The sequence below is a fragment of the Protopterus annectens genome, chromosome 2.part0, assembly GCF_019279795.1.
Source record: "Protopterus annectens isolate FY-2018-M chromosome 2.part0, PAN1.0, whole genome shotgun sequence".
Lineage (NCBI taxonomy): Eukaryota > Metazoa > Chordata > Ceratodontiformes > Protopteridae > Protopterus > Protopterus annectens.
Genome location: NC_056728.1, coordinates 998006664 through 998031624, shown reverse-complemented (window position 1 = coordinate 998031624; position 24961 = coordinate 998006664). Strand labels below are relative to the sequence as shown.

The 24961-nt window shown below is 40.0% G+C and overlaps 1 protein-coding gene across 10 annotated transcripts in view; it reads left to right on the top strand.

The window, feature by feature from the left end:
- NFIB (nuclear factor I B) overlaps nt 1-24961 on the top strand; it is a 923658-nt gene that overhangs the window by 286546 nt on the left and 612151 nt on the right. The gene's annotated exons all lie outside the window — the stretch shown is intronic.

Below are 24961 nucleotides of genomic sequence, written 5' to 3'. Positions count from 1 at the left end.
ATTGACTTCTTCGAATCAGTTTCCAGAGCCATGGACAAGGGTAAGGTGGTCCTCACAGCCTATCTAGACCTTGCCAAGGCCTTTGACACCATCCCCCACTCTGGAATCATAGATAAACTTACTAAGCTGGGCATAATCCCTACGTCATCCAATGGGTTGCTAACTGGCTTACTGACAGAACCCACACTGTAAAAGTAGCCGACTCCAAATCCAGCTCCAGACAAGTGACAAGTGGAGTACCTCAGAGTTCAGTCCTGGGACCGCTCTTGTTTGGCATCTACTTCTCTGAAGTACAGGGCAACACTAAGGGACTCTGGCTGACAAAGTTCGCAGATGACTGCAAACTGGGAGCCATTATTGAATCCCCAAATTATGTGGATACTCTACAAAAGGGCCTTACAGAAACAGATGCTTGGTGCCAGAGCCATGGACTCAAGCTCAATGCCAAGAAATGTATAGTTATCCCCTTTGGGAAAAAGCATGTACCCGTTTATTACCATATAGGTGGCAGTACACTAAACACCGAAAGTCTGATAAGAGACGTAGGGACACAGGTGGACAGTGGTCTCACCTTCGATAACCACATCGCCACAACACTCAGGAAATCCTGCTATGTGGCACACCACATCACTAAGGGCTTTTCATCCAGAAAAAAGGAGGTCATTGTCCCACTGTACTCATCCCTCATTAGACCCATTATAAAATACAATGCCCCGTTTGGTATTTACCTCTCGAGACATCTGCAACAACTGGAAAGGCCGCAGAAATACCTTACTAAAAGAATCACAGGCCTAAAGCAGATGCCCTACGCTGACTGCCTTACTCTGTCACATATGGTCTACTCATAGGCAATCTCTGCTTAACATACAAGGCCATGTCAAACACAGAGCTATTGGACATGCTACATTTAAAGAAATGTGATAAAACAAAAAAGCGAGAGTCAGACTGAGCAGTGACAAAAAATAAAAACAAAAACTTTTATTAGCGCTTTCGGAGTGGTCAGTGCCTCTCCTTCAGACAAGGTGCAAAACAATTAAGCAGCTTTTTATAAGAAAAAGTTAAACCAATCATTCATTTGAAAAGCCAATTACACTGTGCAATTCTTAAAAGGGAAGCGTGAAAAACATACTTCCAAATATATGCAAGACAATAACACAGCAAGTCAATGACATATTAAATACATCCCTGTATGCAGTGAGCTAAATCACTTCAATAATGGTTTATCAAGTTTTTTGGTTTTCTGGTTTGTTGTTGACACTTAAAGAAATCCCAATCCCTCAGAGCCACACGCTCCAGGGATCTAAACATTGTCATCACAATAAACAAAACATGCTGGAGGGATAGGTTCCTGACCCAGAGAGTCCCCAGACTCTGGTATAGATTTTCCTTACATGTCAAGCAGAGTGCCTCTTTGGCCCTCTTCAAAAGGAACCTTGACGATTGGATGGGAGAAAGGAAATTCACCCCGGGGATCATGTCAGTTACCCTGCTAGACAAGGGTCCAGAGAAGTAAATAGTGTGGGAAGAAATAGCCCGGGAATTGTTATGGCTAGGCTTGTATAGGCCCTAGGGCTGATAGCCTAGTACCAACCTATGAACCTAGAAATACATGCTAAAGAGAAAATACAAAAGTTTTTCCAACAAGAAGTGAGCTGTGAAACAGAAGGTGATTCTGCTTCTGGTAATAAAGACCACAGAGAAACTCTACCTGTGAATTCTTTTCCATTGTTTCAAAAGAAAATGTTGGCGAGAAGGAAGGAAGTGTGAGAGGTGACTAGAAGAATTGAGAGTACATTGGAAATGAAGCAGAGACAGGATTTGGGATATGGAGATGAGCAGTAATAAAACCGGGGTGGCCAGAGTAATGCAGTGGTTAGCGTTGTCACCTCACAGCAAGAGGTTCTCCAGTTTGATCCTCGGCTGGGGTGCCTTCTGTGTGGAGTCTGCATGTCCTCCCTGTGGTCGTGTGGGTTTCCTCCAGGTGCTCCAGTTTCCTCCCACATCACAAAGACATGCTGTAGGTGGATTGGACACTCTCTAAATTGGCCCTGGGTATGAGTGTGTGTGTGTGTGCCTTCTGTGGAAGGTTGGGCTGGCAACTCAACAATGTAAAACTTCTACTGCCAATCATGAGCGGACAGGTGATCTGCTGTGGCAACCCCTAACTGGGAAAAGCCGAAAGAAGAAGAAGATGAACAGTAATAAAACCAATAGTTTAATGTGGGATTACAATACAATAGTCATATTTCTGAAATATGACAGATCAAGAGAATCTGAAAATATTGGACTTTTTCAGAATTTGTTGGACTTGTTTGGGACTTTAAAGTATATGCCCTACTTTATATCATTAATGTTCAGAAAAATGCTTGGGGGGGAGTGGAGAAAGTTAACTGTAAGTAAAAACATTTTTTTATCAATAGTACTATTTTTATGGTGTATGGTTTTATGTGTTTTAAAGTAAAGTTTTCTTAGTTATTTTTAAGTGTAATGGGGGATAGTAAATAAGTGCTGCTGTTATTTTTTACCTTTCTTTCTCCCTTCTCTCTTTCTTCTTGTTCAGTTTTAAGAAATGTAGGCATTGCAACACAAAAAAGAAGCCTGGTTAAAAGAAAAATTAATGTGCTTTTTCTCATTCTTGCATGGGGGAATGACTGGGCTAAGAACCTTAGACTGATTTAGTAACACGTTTTAAGAGAAAGCAAGTAAATGAAAAAGAATATGGAATATTATGAGGCTTTTTTTTTTTTTTCTAGCAAACAAATGTATACTTATAAGCAATTCTGTATCTGGCCATCATGTCTCCATTTTTATTTTTTTAATTTATTTTATTTAACATTTGTTAACCAGGATGGTCCGGCTAGACAGCTAGTGTCCATTTTCAGTGGAGTCCTGGGGAGAAAAGCTCCAGAAAAATATTACATAATAATATGAGCAATGTATACAATGTCAATCAAGTTACAGTTATAGAGAGCTTAACAAGCTAATAATACAGAGATAAATTCCAGTACTAAGTATGGAAAGATTAACATGCTGATAATATAGAGATACATCATGTCTTTGTAGACAAATAAAAATTTTAGTATAGTATAGGCATGCAGACTATATTATAGTATGTACAAAGAGAGAAGGTGTAATACAGTAAAAGAAAGAGGAGTACCCTCTTTCAGATGGATGGGAGTTCAGGGAAGTCCTTTGCAGGCACATAAATGGTTGGTATATAGGTAGGCCTTTAATTGGGTTTTGAAGGTGGTTGCATGTTTTTGTAGCCTGAGGTCAGGAGGCAGGGTATTCCAGATTTTTGCCACTTGGTTTGTGAAGAGAGATTCGCCTGAGCTATTTATACATTGGATATGTTCTATTAGAGCTTAGTTTGTAGGTTTCAACTGCCTATTAGTATTGTGGAAGGTTATGAAGCCGATCAGGACAGGAGTTTTTTCAGGATAGTATAGGATGTGATGTGCCAGATTGAGTTGGTGGTATTGTAGTAAATTTGGGAATTCTAACCAGTGTAGTTTATTTAGAGATTGGCAGTGGTGGGAGCATGATCTGGCATTGGCAGCGAATCTGGCGATTTTGTTGTAGAAGGTGGAGAGTTTATTAAGGTTGGTTTTATTTAGATTTGTCAATACTGGACATGCATATAGTATAGTGGCTAGCAGAAGGGTTCCGGCTATTGGAATTCTAGCTTCAGAAGTTAGGTATTGTTTACATCGATAGAGGATCCGTAGTTTTTTGTGGACTTTGGAGACAGTGAGGGATATATGTTTATTGCATTTTAGTTGTTGGTCAATGGTGAATCCTAATAGCTTAGCTTGGAGTGATAAGAATCTTGGAGAAGGTAGTATCTTGGGTTTTTGTAGGGTGGAACAACATAAGTTGTGTTTTGTTTGGGGTTAATATTAATTGGGAATTGATGACTCTACACTTATCTCCATCTCCAGTAGTATTACAGACCTTCTCACCCTTACCCAAAACTCCTTTTTATCCACAGAGAAATGGCTATCTGACTGTCTTCTTATCCTTAACGCCAAGAAGACCAAGCTCTTGCTCTTTCTTCCTCGCTCACTTTCCAACCATAAATCTACATTTACTATAACATCCTCCAGCAACACTATCATAAAACCTGAACCACACACAAAACTGTTAGATATCATTATTGATGATGAACTCAAATTTAACTTACACTTACTGCAAGGAATAAAAAAACACACCAGAAACTTGGCCTGCTCTATCGCAACAAAAGATTTCTTACTCCAAATGCTAGACTCTCCTTAGCACAGTCCTTCCTCCTGCCCACGCTTCTCTATGCAGCCCCAATACTAACCAATATACAAGCTACTACCATGAACAAACTGCAACAAACTTACCAAAAAATTGCAGGATTCATTACTATCTCCTCCTACAAGTCCCATCACTGCCTTGCCCTGAACTCATTACAATGGCTCGAATTCTCTCAACTACTGCTACTTTCTCAATTTCAGGTTATTCACTCCATTCTATACAGGCCTCCATCCTTTCCAGCTCTCACAACTTTTTTATCTACCTACACCCCTTCTAGAACCCCTCCGTACCTCGAACCAACAACTTCTGAATATAGATCATCCAAAGAAGAACATAGACAAACTACAATACAACTGCTCAATAGCCCACACTTGGAACAAACTTTCTCTACACATACGCTCCATCATACACCCTGCACACTTTAAAAAGGAACTCAAACTTTATCTTCTCAATACCAAATCATGTCCCTGCTTAGAAACTACGTAATTTCCCCTTTATCCAATGGTGCTTCTTCTCTCTGAACTCCTGAAAGCATCTATACCTTCCTAAGAAGCCTAGGCAAGAAATCTGATCACTTGTATATTACTCATTTGTACATATATAAAAAAATCATATACTTATTTCTTTGTGATTATTTTCTTAGGCTAATCTAAATATGTTTGATTAAAATCACATTTGTACTAATATGTCTTGGAGTGAAACTTGGTTATGCTGCTTTCTATTTTTGTTACCTATGTAATCCTTAATTGTTTTGTAACTGGAGCTTTTCTCCTCGGGTCTCCACTGAAAACGGGCCCTGGCCCAGCTGGACCAACCCGGTTAACAAATGTCAATAAATAAATAAATAAATTTAGCCAATATTCTATTTCAGTCAAGGATTGTTGGGTTTTTTGTTGGAGAAGTTGTATGCTAGGTGCGGAGCAGATCAGAGTAATATTGTTGGCATACTGGGCTAGTTTGGCAGTTGTAATAGGGAGTGGAGTTGATTTGTAAAGAGGTTGAACAGGTGGGGGCCGAGGATGGTCCCTTGGGGTACACCTACTGTGACTGGGGGTGGGGGGGATAGGGAGTCAAGCCATTTGACTGAATTAAGGCAGTTGCCTAGGTAGCTTTTAAACCAGTGTAGGCTGGGGCTGTCAAGGTTGAGATCTGAGAGGCAGATTAGGGTTTTATTGTGGGAAACTGTATTGAAAGCTTTGGATAGTTCTAGAAAGGTGGCAGAGACAAGATTACCTTGGCTCCTGTATGTGTTTATGATATTGGTGAAGTTGATTAGGCCTGTTATGGTGTATGGGATGAGCGGAAGTTGTGTTGTGAGTTGGATAGAAGGTTGTTAGAGATGAGGTGGGTGAGGAGTTGTTGATGAATGCATCTTTCTAGGATTTTGGATAGTTGTGAGAGGATGGCGATGGGTCGGTAGTTGGAGAGATCGGTGGATGGTCCACCTTTGTGGAGGGGGATAATAAAAGAGGTTTTCCACAAGATTAGGACGGTTTGTTCAGTGATAGATCTATTTATTAGTAGTGTGATGGGGTAGGATATCTAGATGCTATTTAGAGGTATTTGGCAGGAAGATTGTCAGCAACAAGGTTGGTTGGTGTGAAGACTGGTAGAGATGGGTGAAGGCTGCCAGCCTAGCCAGATAGAATCGTGCAGATAATTCTATCATTTGGAAATATGAATGTTGAACTTAAAACAATGTGGCAATATTGCCATCTGCTGTAAAGAAAGCTAAGTCAAGTATTTCTTGTTGGTCCTTTGAAATTAAAATTATTTCATCACTGCCTTTGATGTTTTACAAGTCAGCTGCAGTCCGGCTAGATGAAGGCTTCCTGCCTATTTTAAGGCTAAACCTAATGACCATAATTTACACGTGGAATGTCTTTTATTGCTTTAAGTGTAAAAGAATGTAAATGCAGTTTCTGTCAGCCTGGGAACACCAGGAAAGTGTAAAAGATGATGTAATGTTTAGCAGGACTGCAGTTTCAATTTAAACAGTGAGAACCAGAGATTATTAAGCATTTTTGTCTGACTATCCAACTCAGCACTCTGCCTGTTGTCTTATGTAAGTTATCTTAGACTTGTGTTTTCTTTTAGAGATGGCTAGAAACTATAGAAAGATTAGACTAAGTGTTTTTCTGTGATGTCAGAACTGTACTACTGATTTATTTTAAGTATTTCTGTGTGATCTCTGAACTTTTGATTAGCACTGTATAGTAGAAAGTATTATCTTGTGGTTTTAATGATTTATTATTAAATATTTTAAAACCTTTCAATCGTGGCTGGTTTTGTGTAGAGATAATTTAAGCTCTTTAGAGTACTTGTATGCCTTTGGTAAAATTGTACAAAGCCACTCCTATAGCTTTAGCCCTGCACTATACTACCAATTGGATATTAATATTGCACAGTAATAATTGGACACCCTTTTAAGGGTATTTGAGTAGCTGCTAAATATTGTCTGGGTGGTGGCAGTAATTACTACTGTATAGTCTGTGAGAAAGGGACACAGCTGGAGAACCTATGCCAGCCTTTCCCAGGAGTGTCTATGTGGTTGTATAACCTCTTCGCAAAGTGCATGTGTGTGTGTGTGTGTGTGTGTGTGTGTGTGTGTGTGTGTGTGTGAGCTACGTGGGCAGGGACATGAAGCACTGGTTGGACAGAGAGGGTGCTGGAGATTTTAGCTTGCCCAGCTGTGCTGAGATCTGGAACCTATAACTGTGCCAGTGGGGAGTCTTATTGGGGACCTGGGGAGCAAGGGAGCGACCAGCCCCGGACTGACTGTGATCTCTATGTGCTCTTAAGGCAAATTCCACTTTACTTTGTGTATTTGTTATCCTTTCCTCATATATGAGATGCCCTCTCTGGTGTTAATGGTGAGGATTGAGGCTCCTTGATTGCTGGGCCAGGGCATGGGTGTCACAGTTGGTTTAAGTTTTGCTTAGGATTTTTGGATGGTATATGCTGGTACTGGTTTAAATGAGAAAGGGGTAGAGCAAGTCTGGTGTTTAGGAGGTTGGGGGAGGTTATTAGAGCTTCTATTGTTTAATAGTTTGAGTATGCTGGAGGGTATTTGTATGTTTGAACCATGTATATTAGGTAGGGAAGTTGTTGTTTTACTGGGTTTGAGGATGTTGTTCACAATGGCCCAAAATTTTTGTGGGTTGTTACTATGCCTCCTTTGTAGGGAGGTATAGTGATTGTGCTTGTCAGTCTTAACCTGCTTCTTAGCTTTGTTTCTAAGTTTGAGGTATGCTTGCCTAGTTGTGAGTGTTTTGTGTTGGCGCCAGGCTTTCCAAACCTTATGCCTTTCTTTTAATAAAGCCCTCGTGGTGCTTTGTAGCCATGGGTTCCATGGAAACAACCTGTTAAAGAGAAATTGACTGTCTGGTTCAAATGTCTCCATTAAGAAAATTTGATAAGAAGAAATTGGCTGTCTGGTTCTCATCTCTCCATGGAAACGATCTGATAAAGAGAAATTTGTTGGATAGTGATTGGCTGGGGGGGGGAATTTGGCTAGGAGATAATGTTCTCTGAAAGCATTCAGGGATTTTCCTAGCTGGGAGAGCTATAACGATAAGACAAAACTAGTTAGCACATATTAGAAACACAGACTGCACCATGCATCTTGGCATGGATAACCTTTTTTCAAGTTAACTCAAGTCTGTAAGTGTGGCTGTCAGTTTGGGACATTTGTTCCTATTAGGAGGGTTAAACTTCAATATTTGAAAATGTGCATAGTTTTGTGTGTTACTATTAAATTAATAGGTTTTAGGGGGTATTGAGGGTTTATTTTATTTTTTCATTTGAGGGCTTTCAAACGAACAAAAAGTTTTGTAAGCTGTGACATAGGCTCAAATGGATATGACAAGAAACAACTGTATAAAAGTTCAACCTGCCAAACAGTGTATGCATGTAGCACAAAAGCTGGAATTAGACATGTAACATTTAACAAAAAAGCAAACACCTGGACTTGGAGATGGCTGTAAAATGTTGTTTTTCTTTCGGCATTTCCTGGTTAGGGGTCGCCACAGCGGAACTCCGGTCCGCTAATGATTGGCAGTCAATTTTTATGGTGCTGAGGTGCCAGCCCGACGCCCAACCTTCAACGAAGGCGCACCCATTCACGCATGTTTTTCGAACGCCACTCTACCATGGGGAGAACATGCAGACTCCACACAGAAGGCGCTCCAGCCGAGAATCGAATGGGAGAACCTCTTGCCGTGAGGCGACAATGCTACCGCTGCACCACCATGGCTTGAGATGGCTGTAAAATCCAGTATAAAAATCTTTATTCGACACAAGAGCTTTATACATAGAAGATGGGAATAGTAACTGTTTAACACTGTTTAATACAATGATGCTTTCTGTAATGTCTTTAAATGTCAGTGGTCTCACAGATAAATACAAAAAAAAGAATAATGAACTATATTAAAAGAAATGTAAAGTACAAATAGTGATGCTACAGGAGATGCACTTGGAAAGAACTGAACATGTGAGTTTGATAAGGAAAGATTTTCAGGATGGTTATTCAGTGGAATATCCGGAGCAAAGGAAAAGAGGAGTACTGATATTAATTGCAAGAGGAGCTCCAGTAGTGATAGAGGATAAAAAAGATAATAATTGAAGATTTTTAGTGTTAAGGGGCTACTGGCAAAGGAGAAGGATTACACTAGCATGTATTTATATTCCACCTAAAATTGCTATAATGGAGCTTAAGAAAATTCTGGGAGAAGTAATCAGTTTTCAGCAAGGAATATTACTTACTGGTGGGGACTTGAATTTGATTTGCAACAATGAAGATGCGTCTTGGGGGCCCAGAAGGGAAAGCATAACAAAGGAGGGTAGCTTTTTGAAGAAATTTATGAAGATATTTGGCATGGAAGATGTGAATTTAGTAATAGGAGTTTGGAGTGAATTTACACATTATTACCCAAGATATAAAAACTGGGTTAGGCTAGGCACAATTTACATTTCGCAGAATCATGAGCATTTAATTTAAGGTGTTGATACATATCCAATAACTATTTCAGATCATAGTAGTTCAGTTATTTCAGATCATGTGCCAATAATAACTAAAATAAAGACACAGGGTAATGAAATAAAAATGAGACACTGGTGCTTTCCCACCTATCTGTTGAAAAGAGAGGAATTTAAGGAATGGGTAGTGGAGATTATTCAGGAGCTATCTGAGAGGATATAAATTACTTCTGAAAATATAGCTAGGGAGTGGGATAAAATTAATGTGGAGTTTAAAATAGGGTGGAAATAAAAGAAAGGGAGTAATGGTTAAGAAGTAACACTAATTATTTAGAGTGACTGGCAAATGTTAAACTATTGCTTAATAGGGAGAACCTTACAGAACAAGAAGAGAATCAACTGCAGAATCTAGCAGAAAATAAGGGATTACCTTCATAATATACACAAGTGTGGAAAGATTGCTGTTAAGCAACTGTCTTTTTGATAACACTAGAGCACAAAAACTTTTAGCATGCCGACTCAGGCACCAGAAAGTAGAGAGGGCCATTGTCAATCTTAGGGAGCGTATAACAAGGACAAGAGATCCTGTAGAGGTATTAGAAGTAGTGGAAAAATTCTATGAAAGTCTGTATGAGGCAGAGCAATACGAAAATCATGAAAAGATACAAATGGAAGTGTTTATGGAAGAATTAAACCAAGGTTATAGGTAGATGAGGCTCAATTACTTATGGTTAGGATATGATGAGATAATAATTGTGATGTTTAACCAGTCTGCAGGAAAGTCCCCAGGAATAGATGGTGTTCATGTGGAAGTTTGGAAGCTCGGAGGGAAAAAAGTGATAAAGATCTGGAAGGTTTTGGTTAACAGTATTTTAAGAGGAGGAGAAGTACCAACATCCTGGAAGAAAGTGGTGGTAGCTGTAATACCCAAATAGGGTAAAGATCTATCAGATCCAACTTCATACAGGCCCATTTCAATACTAAACCAGGATTATAAAATGTTCATGTTTACATTGGCTAAAAGAATGGCAAAAGTAATGCCAAAATTGGTTTTGTGGAGGGGAGACAAACATTTGACCACATTAAGACAACAGTGATGATCTAGAAGGAAGCAGAATGTTAGAAATACCATTGTTGTTGGTGGGTCTTGATGCAGTGAAAACATTTAACAGAGTAGGCTGGGACCTTATGAGCAGGGCAATGGAAGAGTTTGCATTTCCTGAAAAAAAAATGATAAAGTTGATTAGGAGAATATATGATGGATCGGAGGTGAAAATTAAAGTGGGTGGGGTCCTCCAATAATTTCTGCTTGAGCAGAAAAAACAGGCAGGGGTGCCCTCTTTCAGCTTTATTTGCAGTATATTTAGAACCACTGGCAAAGAAAATAAGCGACTCAGAAATTCAAGGATATAATTGGTATGGTAGTCAAGAAAAGCTGGCTCTATTTGCTGATGATATTTTGTCTTATACCTGACAAAACCAGAAAGAGACATTACAGTGTTGCAGAGACATTACAGTGTTGCATAAGATTTTAAGACGGTTTCAAATCTTTTCGGGATATAAAATTGATGCAAAAACAAAGAAACAAAGAAAATAGCAGTAAGTTATGCACCCACATATGAATTGGTTCATCAGTATCCATATTTATTGGGACATGATAAAATTAAGTATTTAGGAGTATGGATTAAAAATTATTCTGGTGTGACTGCTAAGGATATGTGGGAAGAGACTAAAAAGATAATACAAAAACTGAGAAAATGGAAGCTTTGTTATGTGGATATGGATAGTAAGATACAAACAGTTAAAATGTTTTTAGTCCCATTAGTCTTATACACAGGTCAGGCATATTTTTATCAACCTGAGGTGGTGATGTGGATAGCAGTTAATAAATAGTTGAAGGGAGGAGAAGATGGCAAGAGTCAAGTAGGATAAACTGATTCTTTCAGTAGAACAGGGCGGATTGGGATTACTCGATTTGAAGGGGTATTTCAGAGCTACACAGTGAAGGTTCCTATATATAACACAAGCAGAAAATTATAATTTAAAGTGGAAAGGGATGATGAAATGAGGGAAGCTCAAGAGACAAGGAGAGACTGGTATTTTGGATGCATCCTTTAAGGAAAATAACAATAATCATACAGAATATTATATCTATAAAGTAGCATAAAGTATCCTAAGAATGAAGCCAACACGGGAATGGAGACAGGAGATTTTGCCAATAGGGATGACTGCAATTAGGGATATAGACAATAGGCAAATGGGGCTTGACTTTATTGATGAAAACTGGCACAGGAACTAAGGTATTGGGAGCAAATAACTAGAGAGGGAAAGATGATAGAATGGGAAGACGCCAACAATTTATTTGGACCACAGGTTAGAAATTGCCTTCCCTATCAAGGACTGATATGAGAGTATAGACGAAGAGAAAGAAATAGCGGGGTCCTGAATGAAAGACCAGCACTAGTGGAATTTTTAGTAGAATCTAGAACAGAAGCTGCCATTAAGAAAGGAATAATTAATACAGCATATAAAATATTGCATGATAACCATAAGAATCAATCAGCGGAGGTTAGAAAGGATCAGGAAGAAAGATTGGATAAGCAATTCTCAAAGAAATAATGGGAGTATATATGTATGTGTCCCAAATATGCAACAAAATCTGGAAGAGTTAGGAGTTTTGCTTGGACATGTTTACACAGATATTTCTATACCCCAAGTGGACTTCAGAGAATTTTTCCTCAGGTAGACAGCAAATGGAGGTGTGATATGGATGAAAGAGGTAATTGGGAACATATTTTTGGGAGTATGGTGAATCAGCAGACTTTAAGGATTCCCTGTGGGATGCAGTTTTGGAGATGCTGGGTGGACAGATTGGTGTGACGAGGGAGATAACTTTTCTGAGCTATGATACAGAATTGGAATTGCCTAGACACTGTAAGGCCTTGCTGTGTCTAATTATGGTGGCTGCCAAAAAGAAAAAAAAAAGCAATTACTAGAAAATGGAAATCAAAATCTAAACTAACTATACTAGAAGTAGTGAATATTGTAACAAAGGTAAAACAACTGGAACTGAGATCTTTAGAACCAGGTAGGAGCCAACTATGTAGAAAAAATGTTAATTGTGGGAACGATACATACAGGGGAGGAATGAGGTTTAAAAGAAGGCAGGACTTAAAAGAGCTTTGTAATGTTTGACTGAAAAGGATTGAGTAGATTATAAATGGTATGTAATATTTGCAACTGGGAGTGTGTCAGTATTGTGATATAAAATGCTTGCAACTAGGATTGTGTTGGTGTTTTTTTCTCATTTATATAAATATATAATTGTCTTTGTCATAAGTGATGATTAAGATGTTTCTTGTTTAAAAAAGGGTCAGGAATTGAATAATTTATGTAATGTTACTTAGGTTATATGATATATTGCAATATATGTAAAGTATAATGTCTGTAAATGTGAACTTGTTAATACAATTTGATTACTTTTATATAAATGTAAATTTGCCTATGTCACAAGTGATAATTCAATAAAGGTGTTTTAAAAAAACAGTTACTGTAAGTATTTCTGCCATTCAGAAGATGTGTTGAACTAATGATGGATAAGGCAGCAGCTCAGCTTAAGGCATGTCTGTTATTTTGTAGCCAGTCGTTTTATGTCAGAATCAAGGCAAGCAATAGAGAAAAACATCCAAATATATAAGCTTGAGTAAGGCATGCCAATAAACTCCAGTCAGAACCCTCATTCACATTGCAGTTAACAAAATATACAGACTGTCGAGCCCTACAACTTTGAGCATTTTTCCTGTTATCAACACAGACATTTGCCATAGTACGTAACAGGTACCACCAGACCAAGACATAAATGAAATGTAAGGAACTCACTTTATAATCTAAGAACAAATGTAAAAGAATCCCTGCCACTGTGCAGACAGTCTTTACATTTGCAGTTTGAGAAAAGCAGTAGGATCGTTGCAATTGCAAATTGAAATAATTTACCTGTGGTGTCAGAAATGAGATACTGTAGACATTAAGATATAAGTAACCAAAGCTACTGTACTGAGTAGCTTTTTCATACTGCCCCCTCACTTTTTTGCATTCTAAGCTAAGCAGATGATATATTAAACTAGATTCACAAATGCATCTAGTCAGTCTACTCCCCTAGAAAAAATAAACCAAAGAACCAAATAAATATTACTTAAAGTGGTAAACAATTATTACATGTAAAGAGTGGAAAAGATGAAAGTTACTGTAAAGTGGCCTTGGAAAGTGGATGTGCTCATCAGTGGATGTCTTCTGGCAGACCACATAAAGTACTGTCATAGATTTTGAAAAAAGTGAAATGCTGTGGAGACCCATTGAGGAACTGTGTTGAGTGTAGGCTCATAACTTTTAATTTGTAAAGAATGCCTTGTTTAATTATTTAATGTTTTTCTGCACAATGTGCTTATGAGTAAACGTACTGGATATGCAGAAATGTACACCACCACAGTATACCAGCATGTAAACATCTGTGTGGATACAGCTGAACCCTGTATGAACAAGTGCAAGGTAAAACCAGAAACAAATCCGCATGTTGGAACTATAATACAAACAAGCTTTATAATAAAAGGAAAAGAATTCTGACCAGAAATAAGAAGTGCAATTCCCAGAATGTTAGAACTCTTGTCACTGAAATAAACAAACAACTCAGGAGCATAATAAAATCCATGAAAGCCAAGGTGAAGGCTAAAATAGCTATGCAAGTCAAAGCCAGTCACAAGGGATGTTTTAGGTATGTTCGTAATCTCAACAGCACAGTGCAGCAATGCACCGAGCCAGTTGTAAATGATGTTACCTAGACTGAGGCTGAAGATACAGCGAACCTACTGGCCGATAAATTTATTTCTTACCTTACCCCTCTGTCCCCTTCATCTCTTCATCAAAATATACCTGAAATTGGCTTGCCTCTCGCTATTACACAAGACCCTCAGAATATATCTGAAACTGGCTTGTTTCCTGTTATCACACAAGATCAAGTCCTAAAAGTGCTATAAAAAACTGAAAATACTGCATCGATGGGTCATGAGAATATCCCTCGATGTATCTTAAATAGCACGATTTAGCCACACCCCTAACAGCCTTGTTCAGTCTTAGCCACCTTACAGATTTTGTAACAAGTGAGTGGAGAACAGTATATGGGAGGACATTCCACAGACACAGGAAAGCTACAGACCCATAATTCTGACCAGCTTCATATACAAGGCCAGGAAAGACTTATAAGGGAACTAAATCAGTCAGTACACAGGAAATCTCCAAACACTGGACCAATCTCAGTTTGTATTCATCAAGGGCAGGTCATGCCAAACAAAACTAAGACTCTCTGTACCAAAGGCAAGCGTCCAGTCTGGTGGACCCCAGCCATAAACAAGCTCTACAACAAAAGGAGGAAGCTACTACAAGATAGAGCAAAATCCTTGAAAGGTAAGACACCTTTGATCATTATAAGTAAAAAACTAAGAGCTCTCATAAAATCATCAAAGGCAAATTTTGAGAGAAAAATCACCAAGGACTCTAAAGACAATCATAAGGCCTTCTTTAGCTATGTTAGAAACCTAGGAGGAAACTCCCAGATATGCTCAGAATTAGTTCAAAATGATGTGAAAATTACTGAACCTACACACATTGCTAACATACTGGCTGACAGGTTCAGTGCAAACTTCTCCCCTCCCCCAAAGGAGAGATATCTATTCCAGAGGATTGTAGCCCCCAAACATCTCCAACGCCCAGGTGAGAACTGCCCTCACTAAGGCAAAAACACAGCATCCATGGGACCGGATGGTGTCCCCGGCTGTGTGCTTCATGAACTCAACGAGGAATTAAACCCACAGTTAGGACAGCTGTTTAATCTTAGCCTCACCTCAGGATACGTACTCAAGGAGTGGCGCACGCACTGTGGTCCCACTTCATAAGGGCGGTGCCTCCACAGACCCTGGAAATTACCGCCATTAGCTTGACAAGCCTTATCTGCAAAGCCATGGAGAGGATCATAATGGAACTCATAAATAAAGACATAGGGAACTTGCAGACTTTGGATCCAACCCAGTTTGGCTTTGTCAAAGGCAGATCCTGCCTCTTAAACTTGGTTGACTTTTTCGAGACAGTCACCAAGGCCATTGATGAGGGAAAGGCAGTCCATACAGCCTACCTCGACCTGGCAAAGGCCTTCGACACAATACCCCACTCAGGTATCATCGAAAAACTCATCAGCTTGAATGTAAACCCATACATCACAAGATGGGTTGCAAACTGGCTAAGCGACAGAACCCACAGGGTCAGAGTTGCTGGAGCCATGTCAGACTCAAAGCCTGTCACAAGTGGTGTCCCACAGGGCTCAGTCCTGGGTCCACTCTTGTTCGGCATCTACTTTTCTGAAGTACAAGCAAACACAGGAGGGTTATGGCTGACAAAGTTTGCAGATGACTGCAAACTGGCGCCATAGTCGAAAACACATCTGACACAGATATCCTCCAGAAGGGCCTCACAGAAACGGATAACTGGTGCCAGAGCCATGGCCTGAAGTTAAACGCCAAAAATGCATAGTCATACCCTTCGAAAAACAAGGTTACCCCTAGCTACCATATAGGTGACAATCCACTGAGCACAGAAAAGTCATCAGGGATCTGGGGACCCAAGTTGACAGTAGTCTTCGCTTGACACTCATGTTGCTAAAGTAGTTAGGAAAACCTTCTATATCGCCCACCTGATCATGAAGGGATTCACATCTAGATCAAGGGAGGTCATCGTCCCCTGTACTCATCACTCATTAGACCTATGATTGAGTACAATGCCCTGCTCGAATGTATCTGACCAGACACCTGATGCAGCTTGAAAGGCCCCAAAAGTTCCTCACCAAAAGGATAAAGGGTCTCAAAAATATGTCTTATGCTGCCCGACTGAAAGAACTCCAGCTTTATTCAGTCTCATACCGCTTGCTCAGAGGTGACCTGTGCCTGACATATAAGGCCATGTCAAACCCAGATTTGATGAATATGCTTCACCTCAAAAATCTAGATCCCTCAGAACCACAAGGGCGGGAGACTTAAACCTTGACACGGTTATAAATAGAACGTGCTGGAGGGACAGATTCATCACCCAGAGACTCCCTATGCTGTGGAACAAAATCCCGGTACATGTGAGGCAGAGCACCTCGCTGGCCTTGTTCAAGAGGAATCTTGACCAATGGATGGGAGATCGCAGATATACCCCAGGGATTACTTCAGTGTCACTGCTTGACAGAGGCACAGAAAAATGATAGGCATAGTTTTTATTCAAACTAAAGGGGTGGCGAAAGCCACATAACTATGGGCTAGGCTTATAAATGCCCTTGGGCAGATAGCCTAGTATGAACCTATGAACCTATGCTTACTCAGTCTGGTGGATTTTTTTTTGCAAAGGTCATCAAAGCAATAGATGAAGGTAAAATAGTACACACTGCGTGCCTCGACCTTGGCTCAATTCTCCACTCAGGCATAGTAGAAAAGCTAAATAAACTGGGAATAAACTCTTATGTCACCCACTGGATTGCCAGCTGGCTTGCAGATAGAATACAGGAAATCAAATAGAGGAATTTACCTCCACAAAGAGAGCAGTCACCACTGGAGTCCACCCAGGGTTATGTGTTGGGACCTGTCCTGTTTTGCATCTACTTTTTTGAAGTAAAAAACAATACCAAAGAACTCTCTAAGTTTGCACATAACAGAAAGATCCCCAAATGACTTAGCCATCCTGCAAGAAGGTTTGTCCCAAATAAATACATGGTGCCAAAATTATTGACTAAAACTAAATGCTAAAAAAATGCATTATTGTATCTTTTGGCATGTCATCTACCCCAGGGAACTAACTACCACATTAAAACCCTAAGAGTTGACTCAGTTGCTTGAGATTTGGAAACTTACTGAGCAGTGACCTAACTTTTGAACAACATGTGTCCATTGTTGAAAGAAAGCCCATCTCTGTTGTAGAGCTTGTGAACAACAGCACTGTGTTTAGATGAAGGGATCTCACTGTCCCCCTTTACTCAGCCTCCATTAGACCAGTCATTGAGTATAATGCATTCTTTGGCATGTGTCTGTCCAGACACATACAACAACTGGAATGCCCACTGAAATACCATTTTAAAATGTTACAAGGCCTAATCAACATGCCCTACATGGACCGACTCAGAGCCCTATCACTGTACTCTGTATCCTGCAGACTGCTAACAGGTGACCTGTGTCTAACACATCCTCTGACCCAGTACTGATGGATTTACTGCACATCAGCAACTCAAATGGCATTGGAAATACTCAGTCTAGGGATCCAAACATCTTCTGCAGCATCAAAAGAATGGTTTGGAGGTACAGGTATATCTTGCAGAGGATACTGCTGCTGTGGAACAGAGTCCCCATCCACATAAAATAAAGTTAATCTGTTTCCATATTGACATGCAGCTTGGACTGTCCCCTGTATTACTGAAGCCCAAATAATTTATTCCATGCATGGGTCCTCTCAGGTTGTCTGCGGTATGATCCCAGTTATTATTTTTAGAGGTAATATATAATTATCGAGTATGGGGTGGGTAAAGCCAATCTCTAACTAAATGGGATAGGTTAATGCAAGCACAAAAAGGGAAAATGGCTAGGCTTACAGTTACCCTCCAGGGCAGGTAGCCTAATATTTACCTATGAGCCTCTGTTGATTCTTGCAGCAGATAATAACATATGAGCTGTATTGTCTATTCATTCATTTTGTTCTGACCTCCACGGTCATTGTATCCCTGAAGTTTCATGTCATGGCTAAGTTATCCTTTTTTTGCGTACTTGTATATGCATGACTTCTGTTCATGCTTTCAGTTCTTTACCATTAGTATTTTTATTGGCTTCATTTTGGAACATTGTGAAAACATCAGTTTTGAGATAAAAGTAGAAATATGGTTAGAAAAACATCAGAGAGCACGTAACAACTCTAACAATGCTAACTAAAACTATGTACAGATTCTAAGCCTAGATGTGAAGTCAATTGTACTCAAGACTTACACAAAGTCTACTGGTTTATACTGAATTCCCCTATAGTCTTCTTTCAGGTTAGCAATTAAGTTTAATGTTGTATTTTCTTAATAATCTTTTTGATAATTTTTCAGGAAAAAAAATCATTTTCATTTTGATTAAGGAGTTAGTATCTTTGTCATCCAATACAGTGTATCTCTGTCATCCAATACAGTGTACTTGAAAGTGTGATGTCTCCAGCTTTCTGTAGCAGGCCATAGAAAACCTTGATTATTTAGGAGTGCCTTGGGATGGGAGGCCTTCAGGAGAGAGGGCTTATGCTGACTCCCACTGGGATCTTCAGTGTACTACCCACAGCAGTGTAAGCCTTTTCTTATCAGAGACAGGTTACACATGATGCGCTCATTCTTTATTGTCAGAAGAAAAAATTCAAATGAGTCGCATCTGCCTCAGGTGATGAATTTTCCTTTATTAGCAGTTAACCAGATTACACAGCATGTTGGCCAAGATGTCCGGTCTGGACTGATCTGATCTCCTCTGATCTGATCAACTTGTTTACTGACATCAACTTTTATACTGCAAGCAAAACAACTTTTTGTTACATTTCTGACCGTTGACAGTTGGCTATGAAAAACATATAGGAAAAACATGTTTATCACAAATTACCTCAAACCCACAGCTAGTACAGAATGTTCAAGAAGTACAAAATGTTCAATTCAACAACGGTAGCTCAAATTTTCCAGGACACACAGCCTACCCCAGTAAATTAACTCTTACTCGGCCGTGCGTCCTTATCCCAGGCTTCACTGAGCTATAACCAAATCTCTTTATTCTGAAATGCAGAAAACAGATATCATTCAGGTTCATAAGCAATGCTGCATTTTGTTCACAGATGAGGCCCATCTTTGATAGGCATATCCCAACAAATAACATGTTCACTTTGCAAGAACAAGAAAAAGACAAATAACAGTATGTTTTTAAAACTTTTTCCTCTTAACATTCCCCCCCTGAAAACACTTTTATTTGTCTTTTATTTCAGCAATATATGGTAAAAATTAAGTTTTTTCTTTGCATACATTACTTCATTGGCAAGACAAATTTTTAAACTTCAAAAACATTTGCAAAGAGTCACATTTCAATGTATTCACTTTCACCAGTCTGTTGCAATTGCTGGTACATCGTCTCAGAACAGCAGTATCAACCAGTCTTTGTAGAAGACCTCTGATACAGGGTATACAACAACAACCACATACCACCACGATAGCCACAGCGACTCCAACGGACACCAGGAAACTGCTGATGAGATGACTCCATTTTCCAAACCATGCTTGTAGAAAATCTGTAAAGGGATTATTTACCCCAGAGTTCTCTGCCAATTCTTCGGATAACATCTCCATACCTTTCAAAGCTCGAGTGATACTTCCATCAGGTGCAGTGTTGTTTGGAATATATGTACAACAGAAAGTCCCAAACATCTTGCAAACAACTCCTTCTTTGGCAGGAGCATATCCAACGCAATTCGATTCTGCCATGCCACCTGCGAAGTGGCCTCCAGTTGTTCAGCAATTCCTTTCAATGCATCTTTGGTATAGTTCACAAAATGCTGCTGGTTATAGTAAATGTAGTTGATCCAGTCCACATTCTTATTAGGTTGAATCCAGACAAAGATGGATGTAAAACCAGCTGCTATTTGGTTTATTGCTTTGTATTCATCAGGCACGCCTCTTGGTATGCCAATGCTATCGATGTAGACACCGTTATCGAAGGATTGCTTCGGTGCCTCTCTTTTTCTCCTACTCAACCACTTCGGCTTTATTTCAAGTTCTCTTACGAAATTGCTTGCTGGAACTGGGAAAATGTAGAATGGCAGAATTAACTTTACAAGTGCACAAGTTCCCTTCCAGGGAATCATAAGCCTTGATCTGAGTTTGTTGTCTCCACATAACCACCATACGTCTGCTAAACTATGAGTTTGGTTCTCCAGAAATGGATTCCCATTGCCATTCACAGTAACATTACAATAGTTCTGTCCCATATTGCCATAATTTTCCCTGTGCCATCTCTGGAAATGCACATATACGAACCTGGATAGGAAATCGTTGCAGGCAGTTTCTCAACTTTGCTTATGTCCGGAAAACGCTGAGTTTCAACAGACACGTTAGGTTACCTTCATCTTGCATCAATGGGACTGTTGCTAATTGCTGTTTACCTTCAGCACAAGAAATACAGTTCTCACGATGTGCTTCTCTGGTACTATATCTAACCCAAAATAACCATTCATTATGGTGTACGAATCCCGTCTCGAGTAACAATTGTTCTTCTTTTGTGAAGGAAAAATCTGCTTTATTTGTAGCATTCTTAAGGCTTTGTACTTTAAGTTGAAGGGGTCCCCAAAGGATCAGTTCTAGTTGGAAGAGACACTCCGATTCCATAAACTCCTGAATCACTTTCTTGTGGTGACACAATGGTTATAGTAACTACTCCGGTACCTTGGAAATGCGCAATTTTTATTCTTTGTTGCCTGCTTTTATCTTTCTCTGGTATCACTGCACCACTTGTTTCCCATCCATTCACATCTGTTGACCACCAAACACTTGACCAGGACGTACAGTCTCTATTGCGCAAGTATTTTGCACGAGTCAAGAAATTTATTATTGTTCCATTTAGAACAGTCCAAAATTCCTTCACAAAGTTTCACCTTAAACACAGTAGTAACACCTGTTTGCGCTTGCAGCACCACCATTCCTTTTTCTCTTGCAACTGTTCCTTCTCGTATGGACATATTTACTTTCGCCACCAAAATCATCATCATGTGACAGTTCAAGTACCAGTTGAACATGGCCATCCTCCCTAAGGACTACCTCGCGCCATTGGTTTCTTCACTGGGTTTGAGACGTACTAACCCCTATTGGGCTAATCCACCTTTGTAGCCAGACTTTGCGCTCAGAGGTCCGGTGGAATTTGACCAATATCAATGGCAGAAGGAAGAGCTTTGAGTTTTTTACAGTGGGTGATATGAATCCACAAAGTCCTCTCAGCGATCTTTACCACCGTAGGTGTCGAGATAAGTACTTGGTATGGGCCTTCCCACCTGGGGGATGACCAATTCTTTCTCTTCACAGTTCGGATCCACACCCAGTCCCCGGGTGCCATGCTTAACAAGGTTTCATTTCTGGAATCTGCAGAGGAGTCATTGGTTACAAGAGATTTGACATTTAGCAGCTTCTTCATATAATCCGCTAGATCCTCACACCCCTCACGTTCCACTGGCAACAATCCTTGCCACTGCGGGATGTAATATGGTCTCCCAAACAAAAGTTCAAATGGTTTAAGTCCTTTGTAGGAAGGTGAGATTCGCATGTACAGGAGTGCCAATGGAAGGCACGCAGCCCATGACCTATGTGTTTCTGCCATTATTTTGAGGAGCTTACTCTTCAAGACACTGTTGTGTCTTTCCACCAGTCCAGCTGATTGGGGATGGTAAGCACAATGATTTTTGAGATCAATTTGAAACACTTGACCCAATTTCTGAACAATCTGGTTAACAAAATGAAACCCATTATCACTGTAAATGCGTCTTGGTAGGCCAAATCGAGGAATTATTTCTGTAGTCAAAAGCTTTGCTACTGTTTGTGCATTCGGATGCTTCACTGGAAAAGCTTCTACCCATTTAGAAAAAGCATCAATAATGACCAAACAGAACCTTTTTCCCTCTGAGGGTGTCAATTCAATAAAGTCCATACAGAGTGTGTGGAATGGATACGGAGGGGTAGGGAATGCCTGCTGAGACTTTTTAACTCCCCCCTGAGCATGATACTTTGCACATAATAAACAAGATAAACAGAATTGCTTTGCATAAGTTGAAAACCCTTTACACCAAAACACCTTAGACACTATTTGAATCATCGTCTGTACTCCTACATGGGCAGGTCCATGGCTAACCAATGCCGCATACCTAAAAAGGTTTGAGGGTAATACCATTTTGCCATCTGATGTCCTATACAACCCACTCGGTTGAGTGATACCATATTTTACCCAACGACATTTTTCCTTCTGTGTCGTCAATGTTTGCATTACTTTTAGTGTCTCTAAGTCTAAGAGGTGTCCGGGCTCCAAATCATTATCATGTAAAAGCAAATCATTTTCTTGAGCTGCCTTTTTTGCAGCCATATCAGCAAGGGCATTTCCCCTGGAGACAGGATCTTTTCTGTTGGTATGCTGAACATTTACATATCGCTATCTGAAGTGGTAGTTGCACTGCATCTAACAACTGTAAAATTAAATCTCTGTGATTTATTGGTTTGCCTGTCGCAGTAACCATTCCCCTATTCTTCCATAGTTGAGCAAAAACATGTACAGTGGAGAAAGCATATTGACTATCTGTATAAATTGTCACTTTTTTACCCTCCCCTAAGGTACAAGCTCGAGTCAAAGCCACCAACTCAGCTGCCTGTGCAGAATAAATGTTTGACAATCCTTTTGCCTCCAAAACTTCAGTTTCTGTGGTGACAGCATATCCTACTAGTGTTTTTCCTACAGTGTCTTTCTTTGCTGATCCGTCTACAAACAGAACGAGATCAGAATCTATCAACGGAATATCCGTTAAATCTGGTCGAGGAAGTACTTTGTCATGAATGCTCTCTAAACAAACGTGTGGAGTACCTTCTTCTGGAGTCGGCAAAAGTGTCGCCGGATTAAGAGTAGTACATCTTTCTATGGTCATATGAGGCTGTGTCAGCAGCACTGTCATACACGACAAATGTCGACTAGGAGATAAAAAGGTTATCTTATCTTGCAAAAGTATAGTAGCTACTGAATGTGGAACCCGCAATTGTAATGGGTGAAACAAAACTAATGATGCTGAGGCTTGTACTGCCATGGCGGCCGCCACCACAGCTTGAACACAATGCGGCAATGCCCCTGCAACAGGATCTAATCTGGAGGAGTAGAAAGCTATCGGCCTCTGTTTATCCCCATGTACTTGTACCAGAACTGAAGTCATATATCCTCCCTTACAATCAACCATTTGTACAAACGGCTTAGAATAGTTCGGAAAACCCAAAACAGAGGATCCTGCTATCAATTGCTTAATTCTAATAAATGCCTGTATTGCCTTATTTGTCCACTGTATATTATTCTTAGCCGCCATGGGAGTATCATAGATCAGTGCGGTCAATGGCCCTACTTCCTCAGCATAGTTAGGGATCCAACTTCTACAAAAATTAGTCACACCTAAAAAGGACATCATTTCCCGCTTAGTCGTAGGCATAGGTGCCTCAAGAATTGCTTGTTTTCTTTTGTTCTCCAATTGTCTACCTGCCTGCGAAATTAAATAACCCAAGTACTTTACTTGTGCTTTCCACAATTGTAACTTTTCTTTATTTACCTTATGTCCTTGCTCAGCTAAAAAACGAAGAAGGGCAGGGGTATCCTTTCTACAACTTTCCTGCGTGGGTGAGGCCAACAAAATATCATCTACATATAACAGAACCTGGCTTCCCTCTGGGGGAACAAACTGAGCTAAATTCGCAGCCATTTCTTTTGCGAATATTGTCGGACTCTCACAATAGCCCTGTGGCAATCTGGTGTAGGTGTATCTTTTACCTTGATAAGTGAATGCAAACCAAAATCTACTTTCCTTATGTAGTGGTATGGAGAAAAAGGCATTGCTTATATGTATGACAGAAAAATATCTGTGCTGAGGTAATAAATCATTAAGTAATGTATAGGGGTCAGGGACCACCGGTGCTCTTGGGATCACAGCCGAATTAACTGCTTGTAAATCCTGAACCAACCTCCATGACCCATCCGGTTTCTTTACAGGAAACAACGGAGTATTGCAGGGCGAATCTGAGCATTCAACAAGAATCCCTACCTGTTTTAGCTGCTCAATGACTGGCTTAATTCCTTCCTCTGCTTGTTTGCTTAGCGGGTATTGGTGCTTACGAGGTCTAAAACCTGACTTTGGAGTTATACAAACTTCACCTGCTGTTTTCATCAGTCCTACATCCCCTTTACCTTTTGACCATAAATCTACAGGTAAGGCACTTAACGCACTATCTTCCTCTTGAGTTAGGAGGATTTGTCATGCCATTTCTGTTTTGTCATCCCTGAGGTGCACACTTGGTTGTGCCCAAGTCACCCAGTTTAATCTTTGTACCTGGATCTGTTGATCCTTCAACTGACTTTCGGACATTGTGTCCCAATTTGTTACCTTTTTCGCCAAATCTACCCAATGTGTCCCCACCGCTTTAGTAATTGAAATATGTGGGCTATAACCTGAGCGATATAAAGAATTCATTTCCTTGGTCAAAGTACAGGTCAGTACTGTGTTACCTTGCTTATCCCAAAACATATCATTCAAAATTATCCTTGCACACTTGTGCCTAAAGAATTCTTTTTCAAATTCTTTATCCGGACCAGGGGCCTGTCTGTAGTACATAGAACAATGTAAGTGCGCCGCAACCTGCGGTGACCCACTCCTAGATTTACTTAAAGCTAGGTTGATCAAATCTGTATCAACCCTCCCCGGCCCATTTGAAATCAAGTCCTGGCTATACCAGTAAAACAAGTCTTGTACTCCTTGTACCACCAAGCCATCCGCTAACCTTTTCGCCTCAATGCCTTTAGGTGTGGGAATTGCCGGTAGTCCAAACAAATGCATCAAATCTCTTCCCAGCAAA